The sequence below is a fragment of the Odocoileus virginianus genome, chromosome 27, assembly GCF_023699985.2.
Source record: "Odocoileus virginianus isolate 20LAN1187 ecotype Illinois chromosome 27, Ovbor_1.2, whole genome shotgun sequence".
Taxonomy (NCBI): Eukaryota; Metazoa; Chordata; class Mammalia; order Artiodactyla; family Cervidae; genus Odocoileus; species Odocoileus virginianus.
In genome coordinates, this window is record NC_069700.1 from 25274096 (window position 1) to 25300973 (window position 26878).

Genomic DNA, 26878 nt, shown 5'->3' on the forward strand with positions numbered 1-26878 from the left:
TATATGGGCATATATAATTGTTTAGATAGGACTATTCAAATTTTAGAATAGGTAAACATTTGATTTTATTCCTTTGAATATAGAAAATAAATAATGTATAGAATATCCATTTGTTATAAGAACTGTATAATAATTTTATATCAGACTTAAGCTGTGTATGTATGCTTATATAATAATCTATTACATGTTGGCCTCAGGCATTAAGTCAATGAATATCACATTTTTCTTCCAATTTTAAAAAGTCAGATTTTCCTGTGATGCTTACTTATTAAATAGACCTCAAGAGCATGGACTTAGAATCCAGTAGTCTGTCAATTAATAACTGTGTGATTCACCTAGAAGTGAGTAACTTACTTTTCATCATCTATAAAATGAAGCGGTGTTCTGAGCATTAACTAAGTGCAAAAATATAAAGTGTTTAACATCTGTACCTTGCATGTAATAAGTGCTGTCAACAAAAATGTGAGATTGTTATATTAGCTGCATTTAACTATGTGATTTTGGAATCTTGAAAATTTGTAAATTTTAAAAATTGTGAGTCAAAATTAGATCTGCTTCAGCTATTTTACTGGACATTTTGATTGTGGATGTTTTTCATTAATGTATTAATTTATACTTGTTTTCATTTAACACTAGGTTTAGCTATCACTTAATATTGGTAACTTTAATTTCTAAGAAGTCAATAAAATATACATGACAATTATATGGACAGTATTTTGTATAATAATCTAATTAGAGAACAAATTTCTAGATGATTATTAATGATGACCTATGGCATTTGATTAACCATGGCACTATGTTCACATATTAGAGTTTCATTAATATTTGCTGAGTTAAATAGAAACTGTTGCATAAATGTGTTATATGAATATATAGATGTATTATTGCTGTTTACTTTTTAAAACTATAAGTATTTATTTCCTCTCATCAATTTGTTTTATTTTTATCTCTTATCTGTCACACAGAGTAATTAATGTTAGTTACAGTCTGATTTGATAGAAAGGTATGGCAACATTTTATTGTCTTCCCTCGCAGATATCTCTATGAATTGAAGCTAGATTATGGCGTTTTAAGATGTAAACCAACTGACTTTGCTTGGGACAGAAAAATTTTTGTCAGTTAAGCCACAGAGTCACATAAATAAGGCTCTGGTCTTAAAGAAACATTTTTTTTTTTTAATGTTTAACTGATCTTTGAGAAATCTTGAGTTCAAAGTCATGCATTGCAAAAGAGGAAAACATTTCTGAATTATGAATGCTTTTTGTACTGTAGACAGATAAAAGATATTTCTTATAGAGTTAAAGATAGAAAAAAACACCCATAGCGAAACAGAAAATGTGTTATAGGTTTAACAGTGGTTTCAAGTAATGTGAAAAATTATGCTACTGTGAAACTACTGAGGAATCATCATCTGACTATTGAATTACCTACGAATGTCAATCTTCAATATTTGGTGGGGTTTGTTGCCTGACCATAATGTAGGAAAAATAGTCTATTGGATTACCAAGTATTTTTGGTATATACTTTATTCCAAAACAAGTGACTTTTTTCACTTTAAGAAGCCCAGGAAATGTTTTTCATGTGGTTAAAGAGTAAATGTGCAAATAATGTTTTTTTTCACAAAATTATTTAAAGTGCTGCTGAATTGTGAAGATTCATGCTTTAATTGATAATTCCTCAGATATCAGAGTAGGTTTCAGGTTACATTATTTGTACACGCTTTAAGTTTGTGTAGTAGTGTGATAAAACTGTTTAAAATTAAGTTGAAGTTTTTTTTTTCCTGACAAGGAAAAATAGACTTAACTTTGTATTAGAGGTATTCATTAACTGTATATGTACTCTAATCCAATATAACAACATTTAAAATATTTTTAAAAATAAATGCATCTTATTATCCTTAGGTTAATAAATTTTGAAATATAAAATTATTTGTATTTCTGATTTTTAGGAGATTCCATCCCTTAATATCCCATGACAGCAGCCTTAATAAGCACTTAATATTTCTTTCCTTATGATTTTAATGTTATAAAATACCACAAATATTTGTAAAGAAAGTAACAGTACAGAAAATAAACTGTTGTAATCAGCTTGTCTGTTGTGATTCTCTTGGATTATTCTATTATTTAATTCCATATTATTTAGAGCTTAGAATAAAAGACATGATAAGAAATTAATGTGTCTACTCAAAAAAGAATAGGTGAACTGTTGCAATAACTGAAACATTAGTGTTCCAAATGTTATAATTTCAGATAGTATGATTTCACTCAGAGTAAGTCAAGGACTATGTCTATAGAATTTAAAAAGTTATAGCTCTTTAGGTAGTCAAAAAACATTCATGCAGGCTATTGTAATTAACATAAGATCAAACAAATTTACCTCAAAATCTAAGTTATTTCACAACTTAAGAATGAAAGTTTTTTTCAGTATATCAGTATTATTATAGATGACACATTGATTCATTGTATGTGGTTACTCCCAAGTTCTAAAATTTGATTTGTTTCAGAAATGAAATTTTCAGCAGATTATTGTAATGTAAAGACTCGTTCTTTTTTCTCTCTGATGTCTTTTGGTAAATTTTGTAAAAATGTTTTCTAATAAAAAACTGTTATATTAGGAGACTTTGTAGTTTTCATTTGCAATATTTATATGTTCCAGAAGCTGCTACTGTTCGATTCTTAACTTCTTTCCATTTCAGAACCTGTGGCTGTAGCAACTGAGGTGGACATTTGTTCTTTTATTCTCTTTTTTTCTACTTTTGATGAATAAAAAATGACAATCAGTTTTTAAAAATTTTGTAAAAGTGATCCTATTTCAAATCAGAAAATTGCATCAGTAGAATATATATTCCTATTTTGAAAAGCTATTTTTAAAAATAATATTTTCTTTGTAGCTTTCATATTGATTTGACCATCTCTTAATTTAGGAAAATATGATTAAGTATCATCTTAAAGTAATAATGGACAATTCAAAGTCACTAACCTTTCAGATAATACCTTATTCAGCAGAAAAGATATTAGATAAGTTGAGAACTTTGAAATGTTTTTAGATGATACCTAGAAATGTAATGATGCAGTATTATAAAGTTCATAGTATTTAAATAGCATTCAAAGTAAGAAATTAAATCTGAATGCTTTTTTAAGTTCACAGTTTCAGTAGGTGCTGATTGCAGATGAGAAAAATATAGAAAGTTTCTTAATTTATGATGTAATTTGAGTTTAGATTTGGTTAGCAGTTAGGTTCACTTCCCAGTGTGTAAATTTAAAGAAAAGCAATTGTCTCGCAAAAATCAGATGCGTTTTACAAGATAGGGGGGAAGAGCAATGTTTATGTAACACATAGGGACTTAAAAATTCAAAGCATAATAGTTTTATAGTTTTGACTTTCTTATTTTTTTTTTCAGTAAACTAAGAAATATAACTAGTTTCTTTTTCTGCAAATATCACAGAACTTTTGTCTTTCTTGTTCAGTTTGTAGTTTTGTTACAGTGTCTATTTTAATCTAAATTTTTCCTTTTTTTTTGCTTTATAAAACATATAAAAGAGATAAGAAAGTTTTCATCCAACTGAATAAGCATATATTCAGTGACTCTAAAAATATTTCATAGGTGAGTATTAGATAAGTAAAAATGCATATAAAGAGGGACCACCATGAAAAAGAAGAGCCATTTAAAAAATTCCTTGGCAGTTTTTTTTTTTTTTCAATTAAGAAGAAAGTGTAGAGTAACTGGTCATCAACTTTTGAATTGCTCTTTTAAAAATATCTCATTAAAAGGAAAAGTTATCTGAAATGACTAAGTGCCATTTTCTCCTCTACTTAAGTCATTTGTTCACTCAGTATTAATTCAGCTTTTTAAAAATTTTATCAAAAGATTAACACATGGTCTTTCACTCTTCCTAGACCTGATATTTAAAAACCAGTTTCAGTATGTAGCAGCAGGAATTTTAATACTGTGATGAGAAATAGAGTAGTGAAGAATTTGTCCTAATGACAAAACTCTTTTCTCCATTGTTGAGCTTCACAGTAAATATTGTTTATTTCAACCTTTGGTACAAGAATGATTTTCTTTTCTTTCTCTGTCTCAGAAGCTTGAGGATATGTTCTATTAGATAAACCGTATCAGGGAAGAGGCACTGAATCCATGTTGTTCTTTTTTACATATTTTCTGAAACAGACTTTTTTCTCTTGTGATTTATAGTATCACAGTAAATCAGCCTTGTCTATGTTTCCCTGAATCACTTTCATATTTTCATCTTTTAGCAGTAGTTCTCACAATATTTTTATGGAACCAAATGCCTAATAATTGTAACACACACATAATCTTTCGAGTAGTTATAAAAATACAATTCTTGTGCTAATGATATCCAGAAAGCATAATATTCTGAAAAAAGAAATTCCCTTTAGTCAATTTAAAATTAAACACTCTAATGCAAAAGGATATCTAAGGTGAAAGATGTTTGTGTAATGCTAAACATAACCAAAGAAGCTGTGGTTTTAGCAAAGGTACTATTGCTCTATTTTATCAAGTGCCAGAAGTTGCATAATGAAAGTCTTTCAGTTAGTGAAAATATAAGTAAAAAAACATAAAAATACCACCCAGCTGGTAGAGATCTTCCTAATTTTTACCTGATTGTATTTCTGAAGAAATATGGCAGGGCTGTCATAAATTTTCAACATGAACTGCATTTTTGTTGCCAATTTCCATATCCTTTAAAAAGTGCTGAAGCGTGCATTTGCTATTTATGTTTGCAGTAGACTGAGTACACTTTTACTATTTGTGGTTTTAGAAATTGGAAACAACCAAACAGTGGTGCTATGGTCTAAAAAAATAAATTTTAAACAGCTGCGGGGACAGTATTTTTAGAATGGTAGGAGTCCTTCTAAAGCAATATTGCCGTCCCCTATCCCCTTTAAAGATGGAATAGGGTCACATATATATAGTCAGGTTTCCATTGTATTTTATCTAAGATGGATAAATTAAATTAAAACTATGCTTTTGTTATATGTGAAATGTACTTTTAGGATTCTAAAGTCAATTCTCCTTGTTAACCAGCACATGTTTGTGAAGAATATACACTCAAACAGGGGCTCTGTATCAACCAGAGGGCTGGGCTGGGGAGGGAGATGGGAGGGAGTTTCAAAGGGGAAGGGATATATGTATACCTATGGCTGATTCATGTTGAGGTTTGACAGGAAACAGCAAAATTCTGTAAAGCAAGTATCCTTAAATTAAAAAAAAAAAAAGAATATACCAGGCTAATCACATTTTAGACTTGAATCCTCACAAAGACCCTTCTGTGGATAAGACATCGTTATCCTACAAATAGAAAAACTGAGGCTCAAAGAGATGGTAAATAGCTTTCCTAGAATCACAAAGTTTGTAAGTGATAGGCCTGAGCTTCAAGCTGTTTAACTCCAGACCCACTAACCAAGTGCTTTTCAACCTTGTGTTTTGTCCAGATCCCATTGAAAGGGGGAAGGAAATCCTCCCCAACCCCACTATTAATGTGAAGCATTGTTATGCTAACATTCCTGAAATACGTACAACCATAAACGTACAGATAGCAACTTCTTACTGTGTTTACATCTTACGTAATGATACGTTTTAAACAAATTGAGAGATTAAAACTAAATCCATAATACCAATAACAGTCAAATTAATGGTCTTAATTTAATGTGACAGATTTTTCACTCTTGGATAAACCCCCTTCCTCCGTGTGACTGCTGTGGTGTAAGAGTTGGTTACATTTTTTCAGTCATTTGCAGTGTTTTTTGCACATCACACCACAAGTAAAAATATTAGTATTCATAGGGCCATGGAATGTAAAAGCACAAGGTTGGTCCTGACAGGTGACGACAGGCAGTGGGGAGCCTGAGTACCCCTGGCCCTAGCCAACCATTTCTCAGGCTGAGGGGATTGAAATCTGTGCACTTACACCCAGTTGCATAGGAGATACAAAGGACACGGTTGGAAAGCTCTGATCATTACTGTCGTTTCCCTTGTGATAGCTCAATTTCCTGTGACTTTTCTCTATTCCAGTTATTATGAAGTCGGTCTAGAGTTGTATCTTGACCCTATTTGACCATTATTTGCGTATTGAGTTAGCATCATCCCACGTTCCCTTTTCCAACTTCCCATTATCACACTACAGTTAAACAGGTTTTGGCTGCCACTTCATTATTTTTTATTGACACAAAAGTTTAATCATGCAGGAAAATTACTGGAAACTTGCAAGTTTCCAAGAATTAGGTCCATAGTCTTCCATTAAAGACACTATTCAGCTATTTACAGGTCTTTTCACAGTAGTTTAAACATTTTAATGTATATCTTTTGTGACTTGATATCATGGACACATAAGTTTCCTAAATGAGTAGTCAACCTCTTTTGGAGTAAAAATTATGAAGCAGTGTGAAATTAGATGAATACTACTCAGGATGAGATTGGGTTTAAATGGGGTTGATATAAGTCACTGTAATAAAAGCGTTGCTGCAGATTTCAGCTTAACTTTCTATTGCAGTTCATTAGTTTTGCTGCATACAACAGTGGTATATTTTTGCTAGAACCAAATATATATTTGTAGTAGCTTTGATGTCAGTTTGGAGAACTGATTTTTGATTGTGTATATATGTGTGTATTTAACAAAAATATTTTGCTGCATGTACCTATAAAGGCATTAGAAAGTAAACCATTTTTATTGTAACAATTAGATATTTGAATGAAAATTTTGCTCTGTTCTTTTTGGTGGTAAATAGTTATCACCAATGCAATAAGCACCTGGATGACAAAACCTTGTTAACCCAAGTTAATATAATGCTATAATTAGAACATTGATTTCTCCTTTTATCAGAAGATCAAGAGAATTAAATTGACTCATTTAAATTGAATAAGAGTTCAAATGTCTGTCTGCAGAAGTTACTGGAAGGACCCTGGGGGAAAGTTTATAAAAAATCTAAATAGAAATGATTTAGAGAATGGGAGTGCTGGACTAAGAGACAAACGAACTTATTACTGTGCTGTAGCTTTTCCTGTGAATTGATGTTACCCTTTTGAATGTGGCCGTGTCTGTGACATCTGTTTACTTAGTAAATTAAGTGAAGATGAGGTGACTGCAGTAAAAAGTGTCAGAGACATATAGCAGGTGTAAAATTATTTGATGACATTAATTAAGACACTAGGTATTTTATTTTATTGTTTTACTTTCATGACCTGAGTTTTGATCCTTGCACGCTAGAATGATATCCTTTCTTATTCTGCTGGAGTAGATGACAAAAATATTTAAAAATTAGTCTTATTGTAAAATTTGTGATTCATTAAAAGTAACAATTTCATAAAATTTGAAAAGAAGTAACTTTCTCTTACTTGAAATGCTTGCTTTTGTTTTATTGTGTTACTTAAAAATTTATAGTCTTTATTTTTTAAGAACAGTTTTAGGTTTAGAGAAAAATTAAGCTGAAAGTATAGAGGGTTGCCATATACTCCTCTACCATCAACTGCTTCCCTGACCCCCATTTCAATTAAAATTGAATAGGCAGTATTTTTATATATCGACAATTTTATTTATTTTATTTTTGACTGTTCTGGGTCTCTGTTGCTGCACAGTCTTTTTCTAGTTGGAGCGAGCGGGGTCTTCTCTTGCTTGTAACGTGTGGGCTTCTCATTGCAGTGGCTTCCCTTGTTGCGGAGTTCGGGCTCTAGGGCTCGTGGGCTCAGTAGCTGTGCCTGGCTCTAGAGCGCATGCTCAGTGGCTGTGGCTCCCGGCTCTAGAGCGCAGGCTCAGCAGCTGTGGCATATGGGCTTAGTTGCTCCATAACAAGAGGGATTTTCTGGATCAGAGACTGAACCCATGTCTCCTGCCTTGGCAGGTGGATTCTTTATCACTGAGCCACCAGGGAAGCCCGGATAGATAGTGAAAAGTGAAAGTGAAGTCGCTCAGTCGTGTCCGACTCTCTGCGACCCCATGGACTGTAGCCCACCACGCTTCTCCACCCATAGGATTTTCCAGGAAAGAATACTGGAGTGGGTTGCCATTTCCTTCTCCAGAGGATCTTCCCAACCCAGGGATCGAACCCGGGTCTCCTGCATGGTAGGCAGATCCTTTACCGTCTGAGGCACCTGGGAAGCCCTAGATAGCACTGATACACAATTATAAACTAAAGTCCTTAACTTATATTAGCATAGATAATGACAGCTATCTACCGTTATGGAGTAGTTTCACCGCCCTAAAAGTTTTCTGTGTTCTACCTGTTCGTCCCTTCACTTCCCCTGAACCTCTGGCACCCGCTGACCTTTTCACTATTTCCATAGTTTTACCCTTTTCCAAAATATCATGTAGTTGGAATTATACAGTATGTAGACTTTCTGGTTTGGCTTCTTCACTTAGTGTTATGCACTGAAGATTCTTCCATGTCTTTTTGTGGCTCCATTGCTTGTTCTTTTTATTGTTGAATAATATTTCATTCTCTGGATGTACCACAATTTGTTTATCCAGTCACTTAGTGAAGAACACTTTAATTACCTTGATGCTTTGGTACTTATGAATAAAGCTTCTCTAAGCATGTGTGTGTGAGTTTTGTATGGATGTAAGTATTCAACTCACTGGTTAAATACTAAGAAACATATTGCTAAAACATGTGGTGGGAGTATGTTTAGTTCTGTTAGGTGCTGTCAAATTGACTTTTGCAGTGACTCTGTCACATTGTGTTTTCACCCACAGTGACTGAAAATTCTCATTGTTCCTCATCCTTAATGGCATTTGGTGTTTGACAGCACTCATATGTTGGAACTTTGTTCATTCTAATAGGTGTATAGTGGTATCTCATTCTTAATTTGCATTTCCCTGGTAACATGTGCTTGTTTGACATCTTCATGTCTTCTTTGTTGAGTGCTCTGTTTAGATCTTTTTGCTCATTTTAAGTTGCTCATTTATTTTCTTAATATTGGGAATTAAGAATTCTTTGTATTTTGTGCTTACCAGTCCTTTATCACATATGTATCTTTCAAAGATTTTCTGACAGAATGGGGCTTGTCTCTTCATTGCCTTTCAACATTTAAAAAATTTTCACTCAGAGTCCCCATATTTTTAAAATCTCTATCTCTGAAGTATCTTATCTTAACTTATTAAGAATGACCCAAGAAAGTCTGCTACTTAACTATGAAGTACATTTTCACAAAGTTTAGCACAAAGAATTGGCCTGTTTATAGAGTTTACGTATGTCAAAACATTCTTAAAGTTTGAAAACGAAAGCCATTTGTTGTCTCCTTGGGAAGCTCTGCATTGAACCTACCAATTTCTGTGGGCCAGTTAGAATTCTTCCTTCTTAGTTTGCACTTTTGATAGCATTTCTCAAACTATATTCCATGAAACTTGAATATTTTTGAATATTTATGTAGATTTTTTTCTACATACTAAGTTTTTATTCCTTAGTCATATATTTGGGAAATACATTTCATACTTTATCTTAGTACTTGATTAGCAATGCATATTAAATCTTTAAAAGCAAGTTTTTATAGTAAAGAAATGTATTTTATTTGTTTACTTCAGTGATCCCTGCAGTTTTCCATGATGGAGCCTTTCTGGGGGAACATTTGCTTCAGCTTTCAAAATGCTATTGTGCAGAAGAGTAGTGAGGAAAATGATGCCCTTAAGTAGCATGCACTGGAAAATTCTTTTGGCCTAGTGCCAAAAGGAAGATAAAAAAGTTAAAATGTGTGATTTTTAGTATGAGAATAAAGGAATTTTAAAATTCTGTTATTATTGTTTATGTTTAGTTGTGTTACATATAGCTTTTGATATCAAGGAATGTAGTATTTAATGACTTTCCAACCAAAATAAAATCATTTTGCTATTCTTGTATTAAAAAAGAGTCTGAAGCTTAAAGGTTTTGATTTGTCTCACAAATAAATTCTCCTTGAAAGAGTATTGTTTTCTTTGGTGGTGAGGACTTCCTCTTTGATTTTATAAGTTTTGTCCAGTGAAAATGTCTTTGGGTGGTCTTTTAGCCTGGGGGATTGATAAAAAAATTTTAATTTACCTTTTCTGATAAGTAGTTAACTGCAGTTCTCTCGTTTAAACCCCATCGTATGGTTTCCTCTATAGATCTGTGGAAATGAGCAGAACTGGCACATGAGCTTTTCTGAGGGTTGCTTTGAAAAACAGGAACCATGTTTCTCTGAAATCTTGGACTGATGAGAACTTGAACATGTTTCATTAGCTGAACTAAAATGAACCTGAAATATAACCACATTAAAATTTATATTTTTTACTTTGGAGACTGATATTTCAAAGGTTTTGTTTCTGATTGAAGACTCTGAGCCTGTAATGCCAAGTTATGATTTATGAACATGGTGAGGAAAAAATAGAACATCTTTCTTTTGGTTTTTAATCATCTCTTAGAGTGTTTTATGCTTTTGAAACTTTAAGATTAAATTTATATCTAATGTTCTTTGCATTTCTTCATATGCATATTCTCTTTATTTGAATATTTTGCCTTTACTGCATAAATTTTTATAGTACATACATTGTGTTTATTTTCATGTTGTAGTAGCTAGTTGAGGATGGTTTGAAAATGATTTTTTTTAAAAATTATTTTAATTGGAGGCTAATTACTTTACAATATTGTAGTGGGTTTGCCATACATTGACATGAATCAGCCATGGGTGTACATGTGTTCCCCATCCTGACCCTCCTCCCACCTCCCTCCCCATCCCATCCCTCTGGGTCATCCCAGTGCACCAGCCCTGAGCACCCTGTCTCATGCATCGAACCTGGACTGGCGATCTGTTTCACATATGATAATATACATGTTTCAATGCTATTCTCTCAAATCATCCCACCCTACCTTCTCCCACAGAGTCCAAAAGACTGTTCTTTACATCTGTGTCTCTTTTGCTGTCTTGCATATAGGGTTATCATTACCATCTTTCTAAATTTCACATATATGCGTTAGTATTCTGTATTGGTGTTTTTCTTTCCGGCTCACTTCACTCTGTATAGTAGGCTCCAGTTTCATCCACCTCATTAGAACTGATTCAAATATATTCTTTTTGGTGGCTGAGTAATATTCCATTGTGTATATGTACCACAGCTTCCCTATCCATTTGTCTGCTGATGGACATCTAGGTTGCTTCCGTGTCCTGGGTATTGTAAACAGTGCTGCAATGAACACTGGGGTACACGTGTCTCTTTCAATTCTGGTTTCCTTGGTGTGTATGCCCAGCAGTGGGATTGCTGGGTCATATGGCAGTTCTATTTCCAGTTCTATTTTTGAGGAATCTCCACAGTGTTCTCCATAGTAGCTGTACTAGTTTGCATTCCCACCAACAGTGTAAGAGGGTTCCCTTTTCTCCACACCCTCTCCAGCATTTATTGTTTGTAGACTTTTGGATAGCAGCCATTCTGACCGGTGTAAGATGGTACCTCACTGTGGTTTTGATTTACATTTCTCTGATAATGAGTGATGTTGAGCATCTTTTCATGTGTTTGTTAGCCATCTGTATGTCTTCTTTGGAGAAATGTCTGTTTAGTTCTTTGGCGTACTTTTTGATTGGGTCTTTTATTTTTCTGGAATTGAGCTGCAGGAGTTGCTTATATATTTTTGAGATTAATTCTTTGTCAGTTGCTTCGTTTGCTATTATTTTCTCCCATTCTGAAGGCTGTCTTTTCACCTTGCTTATATTTTCATTTGTTGTGCAATAGCTTTTAAGTTTCATTAGGTCCCATTTGTTTATTTTTGCTTTTATTTCCATTAGTCTGGCAGGTGGGTCATAGAGGATCCTGCTGTGATTTATGTCAGAGAGTGTTTTGCCTGTGTTTTCCTCTAGGAGTTTTATAGTTTCCATCTTATGTTTAGATCTTTAATCCATTTTGATTTTATTTTTGGTTGGTTTTTAAAAATTGTTTCTTAAAGAAAGGAGGAAATGGATAGAACCGTTTATTTCAACCTTTTACCAAATGAGTATTAGAACTAGGTAAGAACCTTAAGTTAGTGTTAAGAGCTCAGTCATGTCCGACTCTTTGCAACTCCATGGACTACAGCCCACCAGGCTCCTCTGTTCATGGAATTCTCCAGGCAAGAAGTTCTCCAGGGAGTGCGTTGCCATTCCTTTCTTCAGGGATCTTCCTGACCCAGGTATCGAACCTGGGTCTCCTACATTGCAAGAGGATTCTTTACCGTCTGAGCTACCAATGCCTTAAGTGATACAGTAAATTATATAAAGGATTTTATTTTTCTTCTCAGTTTTTTTAACATACAAATTGCTTTTGCTTAATATAATTTATTTTGTTTGGGAAATAAGACAAATGACCTTTGACCTTTCTTTAAAAGTTCCTTCTAAGAAAGTGCCAACGTAATTAGCCGCTTAGAGGATTTATTATACAGTGAATTTTTTTCCCCACCCATAAAACAGAATAAAAAGACTGCTGCAAGATGAATTCAAATTTCTTGTAAGAATGAGTGACATGGTTTAATAGTAGTAAGCTCTGAAGTATATGCTGTGCTACAATGGAAAGAGATATGAACGAGTACAAGAAAATTGGTTTTTAGATCCTAAAATACATCTAGCATACTTTCCACCAAAGACATTTGTACTTACTTCTTCTTTCTCCTGGAATTTTCCTAGTCGATCCTTTCCAATGTTTGATATTTTACTCAGTTTTCTCCCTAGTATTTCCCCTTCTGAAATTACTACCCTAACCACCATCTTATTTAATATAATACTCATCACTTTTTAGTCTCTCTTTTTTTTTTTTTTTTGACTTCCCAGGAAGATTTTCACTTTATTTCCTTTAAAAAAATTAATTTATTTATTTAGTTGGAGGATAATTACTTTACAGTATTGTGATGGTTTTTGCCATATATCGACATGAATCAGCCACGAGTGCACATGTGTCCCCCCATGCTGAACCCCTCTCTCACCTTCCTCCCCACCCTGTCCCTCTGGATTGTCTCAGAGCACCGGCTTTGAGTGCCCTGCACTATGCATCAAACTTGCACTTGTCATCTATTTTACGTGTGGTACTGTACATGTTTCAGTGCTGTTCTCGTAAATCATCCCACCCTAACCTTCTACCACAGAGTCCAAAAGTCTTTTCTTTACATCTGTCTCTTTTTCTGTCTTGCATGTAAGATCGTTGCTACCATCTTTCTAAATTCCATATATATGCATTAATATACAGTATTGGTGTTTGTCTTTCTGACTTACTTCACTCTGTATAATAGGCTCCAGTTTCATCCACCTCATTAGAACTGACTCACATGTGTTCCTTTTTATAGCTGAGTAATATTCCATTTGTAATATGTGCCACAACTTCTTATCCATTGGTCTGCCTGTGGACATCTAGATTGCTTCCATGTCCTGTTTATTGTAATCAGTGCTGCAGTGAACATTGGGGTACATATGTCTCTTTCAATTCTGGTTTCTTCAGTGTGTGTGCCCGTAACTGTTTTATTGTACTTCATTGCACTTATTTCTGCCTGTCATTATCTTAATACATTTGTTTATTCTTCACTTGTTTTGTTATATCTGTTAGAACGAAAGCTAAGAGTACAGGCCCAGTGTTTTGTTCTTTGCTTTGTCTCTAAATCTTTTTTATATCTACCATAGTTTTTGCTTACAGATTAAAGACTTAAAACATAAGACCTAAGCCATAAAACTCCTAAAGAAAACATAGTTTATAAGCTCCTTGACATCATTCTTGGCAGTCTGCTAAAAAGAACTCAGCAGAGAAAATGTTCCAGAGTGTTTAAGAGAACTGAGACACTAAGAATACTTTATAGGAAGTACTTTAAGACATTGGTTCAACCATTTAAAAGATGTATCTTTTAAAGAATTTGTTTCATACAAAAAAATTTTCCATTGGCTGCTAGGAGTCAAGAGCCTTGGTTTCTAATTTCTAATTGATTTGGGATTGTGACTGGGCAGATTGTCTAACCTATTTGAGATGTGCATTTCACATTTGACTAGAATAAAGAACACTAATTTTTTTCAACCCCAGAATTACAGGATTCTGTAAAATATCATATATCCTTGATTCTAAGATACCAGTTTAACTTGCTAAGGGTAAAATGCCTCTTAAATCTATTTAAAATGATATTCTTATTTCACATATGTAACTTTTATTAATCAATGGTTTCTATAATCAACAATGCCTCTATTTTAGGAGAAAAATGAGTTATCTTTTTTAGTGATATGTGTTTAAAAGTAACATTTAACAATCTCAGAGTAAAATCTAGTTGCGTAGTTCCACATTTTGCATGCACGTGTATTTTCTGTGATGTTTATAAATGTCTCTGCCTAGAAAACATGTAGTAATACAAATAAGACACTTTTTAAAAATGAATCAACTATTAACAAAATATATACTTGAAACATGTATTTTATGGAACAATATTGCTCTTGAATTATGACTAAGAAATTGATGTGGTAGAAAAAAAACTAGAAATAGCCTTGTTTGTAAACTTTGAATCTAATTTTGGCTTTGCCACCAACTTTGGTCAAGTTGCTTCTTTTCTGTTAATTTTTTTGATTAGAATTAAATTATCTGCCCTCTAATTTTAAGACCCAAATGTAATAAAGCTCTTCATAGATTATATGTTTTCAAGACCTTTGAAAATTTTGAAGACTTATGCAAATGCATGATTTGACCCTGTTTGTAGCTCTAAAATGTTCTCCCATTTTTTCCTTCCCCCCTTTTTAGTGAAAAAAGAAAAAAAGAAAAGAATAAGAATACTCCCCTACCCAAAATAACACTGCATGTCCCATTTTATAAATATCTTCTACTGAAGCTCATGAGAAAAATGATGGAGCACTATGTGTTAAGATCTTATTATGGCTTTAAAACTTATATTGGAGTTTTAAAATTAAACTTTTAATTTTGAGATAATAGATTCACATTCAGTTTTAAGAAATAATACAGAGATCCTTGGCACCCTCTACCCATTCTTCCCAGTGGTAAATCTTACAAAATTATAGTTCAACATATTAATACTAGCAAAATCAAGGTCCAGAACCAAGGTTTACCACAAAGACCCTGTAGTTATCCTTTCAGAGGCATATCCACTGTCTCAGCTCCCACCCTTCATCTGCTCTATGCCCAGCAACTAGTCTTTTCCATTTCTACAGTTTTGTCCGCTCAAAAATTGTATATAAACAGAAACATACAATATGAGATCTTTCGGGACTTTTTTCCCCCACTCACCATAATTTCCTGGAGCAGTTGAAGTTGCATCTGTCAGTATTTGTCCATTTTTATTGCAGAATAGTATTTCATTGCACCAGTTAATCACTCATCTATTGAAAAACATCTGGATTGTTTCCAGTTTGGGACTGTCATATAAAACTGCTAAAAACATTTCTGTGCAGATTTTTTGTATATGAACACAAGTTTTTATTTCTCTGAGGTAAATGCCTAAGAATGCGGTTGCTGAGTCATAATAACTGAATGATGAGTTTTACTAGGTACTGCCAAATCGTTTGCCAGAGTGGCTGTACCACTGTTCGCTCCAATCAGTAATGTATGAATGATCCAGATGCTGATGACCAAGGTTTAGTTTCTTTGCAGCTTTTCCTACAATGAGTGCTGCTATTGTTTTGTTTGTTTTAGACATTCTAATAGGTGTGTAATGGTATCTCTTTATAACTTTCATCTGCATTTCACTAATGACTTGTGATGCAGAACATTTTTCTTCTTGTTGTTTTCCACATACTTCCGCTTTGTTGAATGATTGCTCATGTGTTTCTCCATTTTATTATTAGATTATTTATTGTTTATGTTGAATTTTTAAGAGTTCTTCATAGATAGTCATCCTTTATTAGGTATGCACTTCACAAATATTTTTCTCACAGTTCTGTGACTTGTTTTTTCATCCTCTTACCAGAGCCTTTTGCAGAGAAAGTTTTAAATTTTGAATGAAGTCCAGTTTATGAAACTTTCCTTGTATGAATTGTGCTTTTGCTGTGATGTTTAAGAACTCTTTGACTAGTGCTTTATTCTGAAGATTTACTCCTATATTTATTTTTCTAAAAGCTCTATAGTTTTAGGTTTTAGATTAAGGCCCATGGCCCCTTTGGAGGTTTTTTTTTTTTTTTTTTCCATTTATTTTTATTAGTTGAAGGCTAGTTAATTTACAATATTGTAGTGGTTTTTGTCATACATTGACATGAATCAGCCATGGATTTACATGTATTCCCCATCCTGATCCCCCCTCCCACCTCCCTCTCCACCGGATCCCTCTGGGTCTTCCCAGTGCAGGAGGCCCGAGCATTTGTTTCATGCATCCAGCCTGGGCTGGTGATCTGTTTCACCATAGATAATATACATTGTTTCGATGCTGTTCTCTTGAAACATTTGTGTAGGATATGAGGTTTAGTTTGAACTTTCTTTTTTTTTTGGCCAACGGATTCTCTAATGTTCCTGCACCATTTGTTGAAAAGGCTGTTTGTCTATTCTCCATTGGATTGTATTTGCAACATTTTCAAATATTAGTTGGGCATATTTTTGTGTGTTTAATCCTAGGTTTAGATTCTGTTCCATTGCCCAGCACATGTATTTCTTTGACAATTCCATACTGCTTTGCTTCATGTGGTAGGCATGAAGAGCAGAGAGTGATTTTTTTCCACGCTATTAGTTTTTTAGATTGTTTCTTCTAGGACATGTTCCTTTCTATATAAATTTTAGAATTAGCTTGTATAGTATGCCTACAAGTAACACTGTTGGGATTTTGATGGCAGTTGCATTGAACTTAAAGATTAATTTGAGAATTGCCATCTTTACTGTATTGTGTCTTTTCATACATGAAAATGATATATTTCTCCATTTCATTTAAGTATTCTTTCTTTCCTCAGCATTTTCTAATTTTATGCATATAGATCCCATTCTTGTTAACCTTATAGATAAATAGTTCCTTTTCTTTGCGTGATTATACGTAATGTTTTAATTTTGGTTTCCACATGTTCCTTTTTGGCAAATAGAAATTTAATATTAGTGTGTTAATTTTGTATCCTTTGCTGAAATAACTTAGAACAGTTTATCAGCAAATCCATTTCCAATTAAAGATACTTTTATTTATTTATTGCTTATTTGTATTCCTTTTATCTCTTTTTACTGTCTTATTGCAGTGGCTAAAACTTTCAATACTATGTTGAATCAGAGTGATAAGAGCAGACATTCTTGCCTTGTTCCTCATTTTAGGAGGAAAGCATTTCATGAAAATTTTTAATATGAAGTGATATTGGATTATGTCAGATGCTTTGTCTGCATCAATTTACATGATCTTATAATTTCTCTTGTTTAGTCCTTTGATATGGTGAATTATTGTTTAGTCGCTAAGCTGTGTCTGACTCTTTTGCGACCCCATAGACAGTTACCCTCCAGGCTCCTCTGTCTGCGGGATTTCCCAGGCAAGAAAACTGGAGTGGGTTGGCATTTCCTTCTCTAGAGGATCTTCCCCACCCAGGGACTGACCCACATCTTCTGCACTGGCATGCGGATTCTTTACTCCTGAGCCGCCAGGGAAGTCCATGGTGGATTACACTGATTGATTTACAATACTGAACCAGCTTTGTGTACCTGGGATAGATTGCAGTGGTCATTGTGTAAAATTCATTTTATACATTGCTGGACTTGATTTGCTAGTCTTTTGTTGAGAATTTTTGTATTTAAATTTGTGAGAGATACTGGTCTGTAGTTCCCCCTCCCTTTTTAATTACTGTGTTTTGGTTGTACTTTAGACTCCTTTTGTTTCAATATCAGAGCAATAGTTCTAAAATAAATGTGCACATTTTTCCTCCATTTTAATTTTCTGGAACAGATTATGTAAAATCTATGTGAATTCTGCTCTAAATGTTTGATAAAATTCTTCTGTGAAACCATCTGGGCTTAAAGATGTTCTCTGTCATGTTAACTGTAGCATTGAGTTCATCTAATAAGTTTATTTTTTATCATTTTTTTCAGTTCTATACGTTCTGTTTCATTGTTTTCAAAATCTTATTAATTTGTGTTAACAAAACTTTTAATTGCTTGTTGAAGCATGTGTTGCATCTGCTCTAAAATCCTTGTGGGACAGTTTTAACATCTGATTCATCTTGGCTTTGACATTTGTTGTTGTTGTTTTTCCCATTCCTGTTGTGCTTTCCTGGTTCTTGGTACGGCAGTGATTTCTAAAATTATATCCCGGTTTTATATTATGAGACTCTTGAGCCTGTTTAATTATTATTATTATTTTTAAATCAGCTAGGCTTCCTGTTGAAGTGGATGAGGGTTGGATGTTTGTGTATGTTCATATGACCCCTAGGATTCCCCCGACTCCATACTCCAGGACGCCTTTAGCAAAAGTAGAAGCCATTGGTAGGTTGGATATTCACCATCTCCTCCTGGAGATTTGAGTTACAGTGTCAGTTTCCTGCTGAGCCTGCCTCCACCAGGGCAGAGACGGAGGGAGTAGACTCTGAATTCACAGTGGCGCTGGGGCTCTGTTTCCCCCGGGTACTGCCCACACCAGGCGAGTGGGGAATAAGAGTGTTGACTAGCCCTGCTCGGCGCTGTGGAGTGAGGATGGAGACTCAGCTCCCCACTGGGCCTCAGTGACCCTGGGGGCAGGGGGAAAGTGGACCAGGGGTGAGTCTCCCCTTGTGCAGTCTTGGTCCATCTCATCAATTGTGTGGGTGAAGCTCTGCTTTTTCTTGGACTGCACTAATCTTGGTGACTAGCTCTGCTCAGACTGCCTTCTTAATACATCCCATTGCTGCTGGGGAGGGGAGGAGGCTCAGCTTTTTGCTCCTCCTTGCAGATGTTCCTTCCTTGGGGGCATTCTAGGGACCAAGGAGAAGGAGCAACACTGACCGTTTGCCAGAAGGGAGGTTGCCGCACCCCTGGTTCTCCCTGGGGGACGATGAAGGTCCGCCTGCCTATCCAGCTGTCCGACTGACCACTGGTGGGTGACGGGGGTGACTGCTTCTGTGTGAGAAGGGTAGCCTGGGTGGGGTGTGGAACTTCCACTTCTCATTCGCTCTCCTGGAAGGGGAAAATGGTTTCTCCATTGGTGGTTGGAGGGTGATTATTCTTTAGTTAGTTCACCCTTTTCTTGGTCCTTGGCTGGGTGTTGGGTGGAGGGGAGGCCTTTCCTGGAGGTCCCACAGGCTGTCTCCTGCTGTACCCTGCCTGTGAAGGCCATGTGTTTCCTCCAGAGGCGAGGTCTCTAGGCAGCCTTCTTTCTACCTTTGGGACACTTCCTGTGCTGCTTTGCTGTGTGACATCTCTGGTTTTTAGTTGTGAGAGGAAAGACTTGGGAGGTATGGAACTTCCCTTCATGACGGAACCAAAGTCCCTTGAGATACTGCTCTTGTTAACACGGCAGCACTTAAAATTTACTGTTCTTATTATAGTGGAGTAGTATCTCATGAAAATATTTTCCGTTAAGAATTTCACCAATTTCTGCATTGGATTGTGATTCATTTACTAGCATTTTTTCCCCTGGAATCACTGAATTATTTTCTCATCAGACAAGGAGTGTCTCTAATCCTTTTGATTTGTGGTAAAACACATATAACATGATATTTGCCATTTTAGCCATTTTTAAGTGTACAGTTTGATGGCATTAGCTATATTCACTATATTATGCAGCCATCACCATTAACTATTTCCCAAACTATTTTTTGTTAATTAATAGACTTAAAAAAAAAACACAACTGTTTGGTTTATAGAAAAATGAGTGGAAAGTATGCGAAGATCTCAGGTACGCCCCCCTCTTCCTTACCCGCTTTTCCTCTGTTATTCTCATCTTGTGTTGGTGTGCCCCGTCTGTTACAACTAATGATGCTACATATACATGCTGTTAAGTTTTGACAAATGTTTAATAACGTGCGTCCACCTTTACCGTGTCATACAGAATAGTTTCACTGTCCTCAGTATGCCCCGGGCACTACCTAGTTATTCTTCCTTCTTCCCTGCCCTACAGTTCCTAGTAACCACTCATCTTTTTACTGTACCTAATTTAGCATCCTATACATACATATTTTTAAAGTTAGTTTGTCCAAACGTTTGGAGAATATAATTCAGTTTTAGAACGTTAGGAAGGTGAAATATAATGTCAAAGCCATTTTTATAAATGTTTATTTTAAATAGAGCCTGTTACTACAAACTATTCATGTGTTCTTCTTTTAGAGTGTTTTGCAGAGGTGCTGTTTTGTTTGATAGCTTATAAAAGTGAAAACCCATTTAAGCAGTTTACATTATGCACCATGATGGCAGTTGATGTTCATGTTGGGTCAGTTTTCCACTTACTCACCTCACTTTTTATGCCCAGCGTTTTTAAAATTGCATCATGTTCTCTATCTTCTTAGGGTTAGAGCATGTATTACAGTTTAGCAAGAAAGGGGTCAAACTTTTTGAGGTAATGTACTTAAAATACCCTTATGATCTTAAGGAGCAACCAACCTTAAGATAGTCTGCTGTCACCGGGTAGTTTTGCCCGTGGTGGCATAGGATAAGAGATTAAAACTGTGGAATCTTGACTGTCTGATACTTGAGCCAGGAAGGTCTGATACAGATGTTCTATTTTCTAGTAAATTGTGAAGGTATGGGAAGTGCAAAGATAAAAAGGCAGAAGGCAATAGGGTGATTAGAACAATAAAGTAGATAGCTACAGTGCAGCGTGACGGAGCCTGTGATAGAAATCCAGAGTAGGACATCAGAGATCCCTTCCCCTACAGAAGAGACAGCTAAGCTGAATTTTGCTCTTGGCATCATTAAAGGTGTGTTACTGTCTCTGAAGCATGTATCTGTAGGACTTTTGAAATATATTTGTGGTCCTTTCTGCCTCGGATGCTGACAGTAATTTTCCCCAAACTACTAAGATTCTAAGCCCCCACTGAGAAAGCACGGTTTACAGTTGGCTTAGAACCATTAAGAAGAATCATACCCTACAGGGGAAAGGTATTTGTGATGGTGATGTTGAGTGAAAAATAGCTTGTCTTGTGGTGATAAGAGTTTAGGTCTGGAATTAGGTAGAACTGATCTAATTGAACCTGGATCCTGCAATTATGTGACCATGAATAAAGTGGATAACCTTTGTAAAACAGGGACACTACTGTTTATAGATTAAATGAGATTATGCTTACAAAGCTCTTAACATAGTGCTTGGCATATACTGAGTACTGTGGGGTGGTTAGCTGTTTTTACTAATAAATGAGCCTTACCTAACTATGTTTGTAATTATCAAAATATAATATTAGTACATGTTACATTGGTGCTAAATTTGTGCTCAGAATAGCTGGGAAGATGTTTTATTTAAGTTCATGTAGACTTATAATATTTCCAGTAGCAACTGTAAATTTAGACACATGAAGAAATGAGAATTAAGAGGAGTCCTATTTTGGTAAATAGATATTAAACAGTGTTTTTCTAAGAAAACCACAAAGAGTTTACCCCTAGAGTTCTTGAGTGTGCAGCATCTGGATGTTTAACATGTGATTGTTTATGTGTGCACTCTCCAACAGCTGGAAGTCTGTATGCTTCGTGTATATTTTTATTTCATCACGTCTTTGGATCAGAAAGTTTTTGATAAAATTGTCCTATTAATAATTTTAGATAGCTTCTTTTATCAGAGTTAAAGGATTCCCAGTACAATTGCTCAACAACTAAATTTTTAAAAATATCTTCAGAATTTTTTTAAAAAATATATTGAGTTCATTATTAATCATAAGAAAGTTGTGAACCCTTGGCTTAAAGCAGTTTAAAATCTGAGATGAAGAAGAGTGATACAGATGTATACAGGGTAACTTAAGAATAATATTTTATACATAATAAAAATAATAAAATAAATGACCGTATTCTGTTGGAATCCCATCCTATCACTTTAAAAAAAAAGAAAGTGGCATTTTTGTGAATACCTTACAAGGAAGGGATAATTTCAAAGGGTTGTCTACACTTCGTAAGAGCAACGTGTTGGTCTTACCTTAGATTATGATCTTTTATCAGTCTTGAAGTGCCTCACTGTTCGAGCTGGGGGCACTGGTTTGAAAGGTCCTCTTCAGTTATAAGCCATAAAAATGCCATGGTGGTTTGGGGTTTTGATTAAAAATAGAGTGTGCTGATTTCTCTGTAGGCGTGCTTGCCATATTTGTTTACATTTATTCAATGTTAGTATTGCTTTTATTTCTAGCAAATATTTCTTAAGTATATTTTTGTCTTGTTTGTGTTATAAAACAGAAAGAGCAAAACTGAAGCTGTAAGTTCATACATGTTTTATAACATGTTGAGTAAGGTGTTTGTTTTTGCTAATAGCATCGGAGAAGTTGCCTTTTGTTTTGTTTTCTTTGCCTCTGAACTTCTGATAGAGTCCTGAGATTGATTAAAATCTGTTGCAATTTTGATTGCCTAAAGCTGATGCTTAACACTAATATAGGCACAAAAACTGAATATTTTTTAAAATTTTAAATAGAGATTATACATGTGAACAGTTCTTCTGGAGATCACTATACTCAGGGTTCATAGTGCCATCAGATGTGATAGGAGTGGGCTTATTTGGGTATATTGAGATTTGAAGAAAACCTGTAAGAACTTGCTATTGATAATCTTCATTGAACAGAAACTTTTAAAGATTCACTTCGAAATAAAAATTAAAAACCACCAGCAGCTAACATGTATGTAATAGCTTACTATTTGTAGAGCCTTGATGTACAGGATGGGCTTCTCTGATGGCTCAGGGGTAAAGAATCTGCCTGCCAGTGCAGGAGACGTGAGTTCAGTCTCTGGATTGGGAAGATACCCTGGAGGAGGAAATGGCAACCCACTCCAGTATTCTTGTGTGGGAAATCCCATGGACAGAGGAGCCAGGCGGGCTGTAGTCCATGTGGTTGCAGAGAGTCGGACACAACTGAGCAACTAAACAGCAGTGGTGAAATACAGAGTGTCCTCTTGATCCTACCATCAGTTTGATGCTGGAGTGTTATTATCTTAATTGACTTGCCTATGATCGTAACACCTAGTAAGTGATAGCCAACAAGATGTTAGCCTCCAAGTTCCTTGTTGTTCTCTACATTCCCTAAGAACATGTGTTTATTTTAAAAACTAATCTTAATTAATATTGAGCTCATGATATCTTAGGATTATTTTGTATGATCTTCCATTGCATTTTGGGAAAAAAAATTTATAACAAAAGGTTCCTCATCTTTCTTATGTTACTAGTCGGAAGTGACAACTATAGAGATGCTGGGGAAGTGTGAGGTCCTATGGAAATATAACTAATTGTAGGATCCACCTTAAGTAAAAGAAAATTGTTTTTACATTCTGGACAGAAAACCAAGTGAGAATTTCATAGTCAGCATCTTAAAGGAAAAGAAAACTTAACCAAACCAAATCACCAGTTTTCTGTGTAGTGATGCTGTACTAAAGTGCCTTTTAAAGGCAGTGATGGTATACTAATAAACTTTTTAAAGATTATGATAAACTGCACAGATTTACTTTAATTTCCAGAAAAAATAGTTCAGAATTTCCTTGAACTCCTTTCACCTACAAAAGATTTGTGGACTTAGTCAATGAACATGAACATTTCATTTGGGTGGAGATGCCAAAAAGGTTTGTTGAAGGAAAGAGGGGAAATGCTCTACATACGGAGACTGAGAAAAATTTCATAGGCTATGAATTTTTTCTGTATAGTCCATGGATTTCTCCAGGCCAGGATACTGGAGTGGGTAGCTGTTCCCTTCTCCAGGGAATCTTCCAACCCAGGGAATCACACCCAGGTCCCGCATTGCAGGGGATTCTTTACCAGCTGAGCCACTAAGGAAGCCCATGAATACTGGAGTGGGCAGCCTGTCCCTTCTCCAGCGGATCTTCCCAACCCAGGAATCGAACTGGGGGCTCCTGCATTACAGGTGGATTCTTTACCAGCTAAGCTACTAGGGAAGCCCCCTGATTTTGTTCTAGTAGGAAAAATGTAAGGAAACACAGGTCCTACCGAAAGTCATTCATTGCTGTTCCATGTGGCTCCCATTTGGGCCCAGTGTCAGACTGCTGTTACAGAATTGTTCAAAAATGACTTTTTTCTTTTTCCACCAACCCATCTTTTGGAGCAAATATGTTACTGCCACTATGCCCTATGAAAGGGTAAACTTCTTCCCTAAACGTCTACCAAGAGTTGTTTTCTAAATCATAGCCTCTCCTTAATCACAGTGAGGCAACTGGTGATACTTCCTGTGTTGAAAGATAGGAGTGGGAAGTTTCAAAGCATACCAGGGGTCAGTTTCCTGTTCCCGCCTTCTGGGACTGTGCCCTAGGGATCTATTTTGAGTTGCCAGACTCAAAGTAAATAATTCTATTTAGCATCTACTTTATACACTGGCTTGAAATTTAACTTTGTAAATTAAAATAAGTTCCACTGTAGGGCATTTATTCTTCTTAAATGATTTTTGTCAGTTTTCATATACTTTGACCACAGTTCCTGAAATACTAGGATGAGTCTTATTTACTGTGAAAGAAACAAAGAGATTTAAAATATATTATTGTTCTGGCTAGAAAATATAAAACCCTGTTTCACGGAATGAGTCTGTTAGAGGGTAGAAAGAACCATAGGTTGCTGACTGGGAAGCCACAACAGAATAATCTGAAGGACTTTTCCACAGATTTCTCCAGGTCATTTGACTGAGTGGTTTTGAGATGATTCCTGTACATGGCACATTTTTTATAAAGCTTCTGTGGAGATGATTGTGATTAACACTCATAGTAAAGAACTACTTCATTTTATTGTTTTAAGCAAGGCCCAGACATGTGAACCAGTTTGCCCAGAGACTGTTGATAACAGAGCCCAGAACGGATTCTGGTCTCCTGCCTCAGGCCCCATGTTTTTTCTTTTTTTCCCTATTTTATCATGGTTACTTCCCAGTTTGGATGTTTACACTAATACTGGAAAATCCTCTTTTCTTCTCACTTGTTTCAAACTTGTGAGATTGTGGTCATGTGAAATGCTTAAAGATTTTTGCTCCAGTATCAAAACTTTTAAGTAATTTCAGGATAGAGACTGAAGACAATAACATTTTTTTTAACCTGTGAACAGTTATAAGCACTTGATAGGTGCCTATTAAATGACTAGTGATTCACTTAATTATAAATGCTTAGTATTTGGAATAATGTAACATCTAGTTACACTCTAAACATTGTAATATGTATATATGTAACACCTTTGGTTCTAGCCAGTGTTCAAGAATATTTATTGAATAAAAATCAGTCTTCAGGGAGTTTTCTTACAATATTAGCTATGAATATCCTTTTCCACATAATTTCTGCGTAATTTAGAATAATTTTATAATTTAGAATGATTTTTGTCTTCTCAGAATAATTGTTTTGTTTTGCTTTTTGTGCATGGTTGTTTCATATAGTAAGATCACTTTGAGTAGTTAAAAGGGTAGTGGACTTAATGTTAGATGACATCACTATCTTAGGCTTAGTTTTTCTCTGTAAATGAATGAATTCGGCTAGATTTCAGGTCTAAAATTATGTAACTGTATTCTGTTGGCTGTTTCTCTGTATCTGTATAAAGACATATCCTATTGTCTCTGTTTCTCCGGAGACCCCTGACTAATATGATCTCTGTCTTTCTTTGTTGTAAGAAGTGTAATGTAAATGATGGTAATGTTAAGCACTTACAAGTGGTGAAACGGGAGATAAGGGACCAGAGAGTGATGAGAAGTGCTGTTTCAAATAGAGGAGTCAGAGAAAACCCTTTTGAATAGATGACACTAGAGCAGAGTTTTGAAAAGAGTAAGAGAGTGAGACATAAGCATATCCTAGGGGCAGAGGGAAGTGTATCTTTATAACAACTTCATTCATAATTTGTCAGAACTGGAAACAGTTCAGTGTTCATCAACTGGTAAATGAATAAACAAAGTACCTGTATACAGTGGAATCTGTATACAGATTAGCAACCAATTATGGATAACCACAACATGCATATATCTCAAAGACATTATGTTCCATGAAAAAATTTAGCCGTAGAAGAATACTTTGTGATTTTGTTATTATGACATTCTAGAAAAGGCAAAACTCTAGGAATAGAGAACAGATCGGGGTCAGCAGAGATGGGGGCAAGAATTTTCTATAAAAGGCACAAAAAGCTTGTGGGAATGATGGAAATGTTTTCTCTCTTGATTGTGGTGGCATTTACACATCAATATTCAGTTGTCAGAACTCAATCGGTACATTTAAAAAGGTGAATTTTACTGCATGGAAATTATACCTCACTAAATCTGGCTTTAAAAAATTCCTTGTAAATTACATAATGAGTAAACCTGAGGCCCACTGAAGGTATGCCACTTCTGTTTTATGACTTTCTGTTGTCATGGGAGATAGAAGTGCCTCTGTTCCAGTTTGAAAAGCATGGGGCTAAGAAAATTCTCACAGATCATGCTGTTAATACTTACGATAGCAAATTTATGAACAATTTCAGCTCTACTGAAGTACTACTTAGCATAAGTTGTAGAAGTCCTAGAAAGCAATAGTTTCTTGAGAAACACAGGGAAACAATGCTCTAATCACAAACTAATACCAAAAGATATTGTTAATACTATGATCAGGGATACAGTTTCATATGATGGAAGAAGGGAGCTTTAATTGTGTCAAGACCTGAGTCAGGCTGTTTCTGTTTCATCAAAAAGTTCAGTAAACATTTCTCTCAGTGTTTTCACCATCTTCTAAATTTTCCTTATTCCAGCCAGAAAGGAAAAAAATCAGCCAAAATCACCAGTCTCTTCCTTCCTAGGATTTTAAATTCTGTGCCAAAATCCCTAAAGTAATAAATGTTGAGTCTGAGTAAAAGATGCAAATGATTAAGACTTTAGAAATATAAAGCAGCTAATTTAGCACATGAGCACAGGCAGAAAAGATTAGTA

The 26878-nt window shown here is 35.1% G+C and overlaps 1 protein-coding gene and 1 non-coding gene across 6 annotated transcripts in view; one reads left to right on the top strand and one right to left on the bottom strand.

Moving 5' to 3' along the window:
- SUPT3H (SPT3 homolog, SAGA and STAGA complex component) overlaps positions 1-26878 on the top strand; it is a 378407-nt gene that overhangs the window by 109123 nt on the left and 242406 nt on the right. The window lies entirely within an intron of this gene.
- On the bottom strand, positions 8045-8116 carry TRNAG-ACC (transfer RNA glycine (anticodon ACC)). Its single transcript has one exon. It is a non-coding gene; the product is annotated as a tRNA-Gly (tRNA).